The sequence below is a fragment of the Bos taurus genome, chromosome 14, assembly GCF_002263795.3.
Source record: "Bos taurus isolate L1 Dominette 01449 registration number 42190680 breed Hereford chromosome 14, ARS-UCD2.0, whole genome shotgun sequence".
Taxonomy (NCBI): domain Eukaryota; kingdom Metazoa; phylum Chordata; class Mammalia; order Artiodactyla; family Bovidae; genus Bos; species Bos taurus.
In genome coordinates this window covers 79,229,292-79,233,510 of record NC_037341.1, presented here as the reverse complement: position 1 = coordinate 79,233,510, position 4,219 = coordinate 79,229,292, and the positions used below count along the sequence as shown (strand labels likewise).

Sequence of the window (4,219 nt, the reverse complement as noted above, 5' to 3'; positions counted from 1 at the left end):
TCCAGGCTTTTGTGTTCATGTAAAATTGAATTAAGTGAAGTTAAATGCGAGTACTATACAAAAGTCTTCTTTTGTCCTCATATCTTTCCACACAGTCTGTTTCTCTGTGATTTCTCTGACCGTTAGAATGGTAGTACTGAAAAGACCTAAATTAAAGTTATGATAGTGAAAGCAAAAAAAGTCAACTTTTATGTTTGATTTTAGCCTATACAGACAAAAAAAACATATACATGAAGTTCCTATGCAGTATATCACAGTTACCTAGGTAAATTTGGAAATATGTACAATAATTCATTCTATCAATTTGAGTCTTTCTATACAGTGGAACATAGCAGTCAATTCTAAAGGAAATCAACCTTGAATATTCATTGGAAGGACTGATGTTGAAGCTGAAGCTCCAATACTTTGGCCACCTACTGTGAAGAACTGACTCATTTGAAAAGACCCTGATGCTGGGAAAGATTGGAAAAGGGGATGACAGAGGATGAGATGGTTGGATGGCATTCGGATGGCATCACTGACTCAATGGACATGAGTTTGAGTAAACGCTGGGAGTTGGTGATGGACAGCGAGGCCTGGTATGCTGCAGTCCATGGGGTCACAAAGAATTGGACACGACTGAGAGACCAAACAACAACAATAATATAATAAAGATTAGGCTCAGTGTGAGAAAGCTAACATACAAAGTCTTGTTAATACAGTAGTTCTGACCAAGGGCCAGGGCCAGGTTTTGGTCATATTGAAAAGTACCTATGATAGAATGGAGCTAAATGTTTTTTTAAGTTAAAGAGGTTAATGACTTTAAGGTCAGCTTCAAAGTGCTGACTAGCATGAATACTAAAATTAGTGCTAATAATAGAATATGGAACATAGATAAAATTGCCTAAATACAAAAATGCATTTAAAAAAAAATCCAACCTTCTTTTGGGGACTAAATTAAAAAATTGAATTAAATTTCAATTTGAAGAATGGAGAAATATTTATCTATAAATACAATTAGCTATAAAATAGAAACAGCATAATATATTACATAAGATATTTTTGTACATAGCAAATTCAAACAATAAAATATTCTAGCTTTAATTGTAATATATGTTGTTTCTTCATTAATAAGAAGTTAGTTAAATCTTTTACAGGAGGTCATTTTTTTATCTGTATGAAAATCATAGTTTTACTTTTAAATGTGAGATGATGGCTATTAACTAAACTTATTATAGTAATCATTTAACATATTAAATCATTATGTTGTACATCTTAAACTTATACAATATTATATATATCAACTATATCCCAACAAGGCTGGAAAAATATAGTTTTTTAAATTTGTTTTAGAAGCCTTCTATCAAGGTACTGAAAGCATTCACCTACGAAAGACAGGTAAAATTAATGCACTGATGCACTTTATTATGAGCTATCAACATTCAGAAAACGAAGATCATGGCATCCGGTCCCATCACTTCATGGGAAATAGATGGGGAAACAGTGGAAACACTGTCAGACTTTATTTTTCTGGGCTCCAAAATCACTACAGATGGTGACTGCAGCCATGAAATTTAAAGATGCTTACTCCTTGGAAGGAAAGTTATGACCAACCTAGATAGCATATTCAAAAGCAGAGACATTACTTTGCCAACAAAGGTTTGTCTAGTCAAGGCTATGGTTTTTCCAGTGGACATGCATGGATGTGAGAGTTGGACTGTGAAGAAGGCTGAGCGCTGAAGAATTGATGCTTTTGAACTGTGGTGTTGGAGAAGACTGTTGAGAGTCCCTTGGACTGCAAGGAGATCCAACCAGTCCATTCTGAAGGAGATCAGCCCTGGGATTTCTTTGGAAGGAATGATGCTAAAGCTGAGACTCCAGTACTTTGGCCACCTCATGTGAAGAGTTGACTCATTGGAAAAGACTCTGATGCTGGGAGGGATTGGGGGCAGGAGGAGAAGGGGACAACAGAGGATGAGATGGCTGGATGGCGTCACTGACTCGATGGACGTGAGTCTGAGTGAACTCCAGGAGTTGGTGATGGACAGGGAGGCCTGTCGTGCTGCAATTCATGGGGTCGCAAAGAGTCAGACACGACTGAGCGACTGATCTGATCTGATCTGATCTGATATGATTGCAGACTAAGTATGTCGTTTCTTGACTCCTCGTGGTGAATCAAAGTGATCATAGAATCTGTTTTGCCTCCGATTTAAGCTGTATTACACGCTCTGCAAGTCTGCTGACGTGCTGGTGTAACGACCGGAAGTGCTCGGTTCCCCGCCTCTCCTCTCCGCGGGCCTGTGTGAGAGCTGTCCTGGGTTACGGGGCTTCAGCAGTAAAGGCCGGACAAACCAGGAAGAGATGTCTCACTGCATACAGCACGTTACATCAGTTCCCTGATGGCTCGCTCAGTTGGTGAAGAATCTGCCTGCAATGCAGACCTGCCTTCACTCCCTGGGTCAGGAAGATCCCCTGGAGAATGGAAGGGCAACCCAGTGCAGAATTGTGGCCTGGAGAAGCCCATGGATGGATGAGCCTGGTGGGCTACAGTCCACGGGGTCACAAAGAGTCAGGACCGAGCCGCTAACAGTGTCACTTTCAGTGACATAGGAGTAGAATCACGTATGTATGCCTTATGTTTTTAAAGGAAAAGAGAAGTCAATGTGCGTGTGTTTGTGTGTGTATGTTTGTTTGCATTTTGTCCTGAGGTGCTGTACATTGTTAAAACTTTTTGACAACTCCCACAAATCTCTGTCTTTGTGGGGAAAACATTCATTATTTACCATGTTGAAACTGAAATCGAGAGTCTAAAAAAATTGATTGATCAATCATTTGAGTATATTATTAATAACAATGAATACATATATATGTTACATTGTTCTATTAATGATGTTAACAGTATATATTGTATTTTTGGTAATAAGTCATAACATATATTAACAATATATTAATTACAGTATAATTATATATTAGTAATCTTTGGTATTATGAACTTATATTTGGTATTATAAAATTAGTGAACCTCACAGACATCTGAAACATACCTTTTAAAGTAATTTATTTAATTGGAGAATAATTACCTTGCAATATTCTGATGGTTTTTGCCAAGTAAGTTTTCAGTTTGTTACAGAATTTGAATGAGCATGCTGCTAAGTCGCTTCAGTCGTGTCCGACTCTGTGCGACCCCATAGACGGCAGCCCACCAGGCTCCCCCGTTCCTGGGATTCTCCAGGCAAGAACACTGGAGTGGGTTGCCATTTCCTTCTCCAATGCAGGAAAGTGAAAAGTGAAAGTGAAGTCGCTCAGTCGTGTCTGACTCTTCAGGACCCCATGGACTGCAGCCCACCAGGCTCCTCCATCCATGGGATTTTCCAAGCAAGAGTACTGGAGCATAATAAAGGACAAAAGTTGAAATTTATTTACTAGCTTACAATATCTAAGTCTAAAAAGCTCTGAAATATGTTAAAATCTTAGCAAAGTTCAGCCAGTTTTAATGGGTGATTTACTTTCTTATTACGTTTTCAGTATGAAGGAATGAGTACCTTTTTATCTGTGATCTGTCACGTTCTGTGTTGCCACTGTAATTTTTGTTCTTTATATTCACCTTATCCCTTTTTTTTAATTTTTACTTTTTAATTGGAGGATAATTGCTTTACAATGTTGTGTTAGTTTCTGCCATACAACAACGTGAGTCGGTAAAATATGGATCGCGTCACGAATTTGTGCGTCTTCCTTGCGCAGGGCCATACTAATCGTCACTATATTGTTCCAGTTTTAGTATATGTGCGGCGCAAGCAAGCGCCCCTTTATTACTGAGGGAAACAAACATGTCTCTGTTATAAAACAGCTAAGTTTGTTTTCTTGTTATGTTGTATGTTTACTATCAAATATTTTATTGTAATTTAGATGCAATATGTAACCACTTAATGTTTTCAAGCATTCATGATCCTATTTGAAGAGGGTCCATACTTCGTCTTGGAGCAGGAAATGGCAACCTACACCAATATTCTTGCCTGGGAAATTCCATGGACAGAAGAGCCTGGCGGGCTAGAGTCCATGCAGCCAAAAAGAGTCAGATGGGACTGAGCATGCATGGACAGGCATGTCTCATATAGTAATTTGTTTTTTCTACTTCCACAGATCCTATCCCGATCTGACAATAGAACAAATGAAACAAAACAACGTCTATGGTGTAGCTTTCATGCCAGTAACTGATTTTGATATAATACCAGTGGTTACC

General features: G+C 38.5%; 1 non-coding gene across 1 annotated transcript; it reads right to left on the bottom strand.

Moving 5' to 3' along the window:
- Nucleotides 1-3,675: 3,675 nt before the first annotated feature.
- Nucleotides 3,676-3,783, bottom strand: LOC112449659 (U6 spliceosomal RNA). The gene has a single exon (XR_003038256.1). It is a non-coding gene; the product is annotated as a U6 spliceosomal RNA (small nuclear RNA).
- Nucleotides 3,784-4,219: the final 436 nt, after the last annotated feature.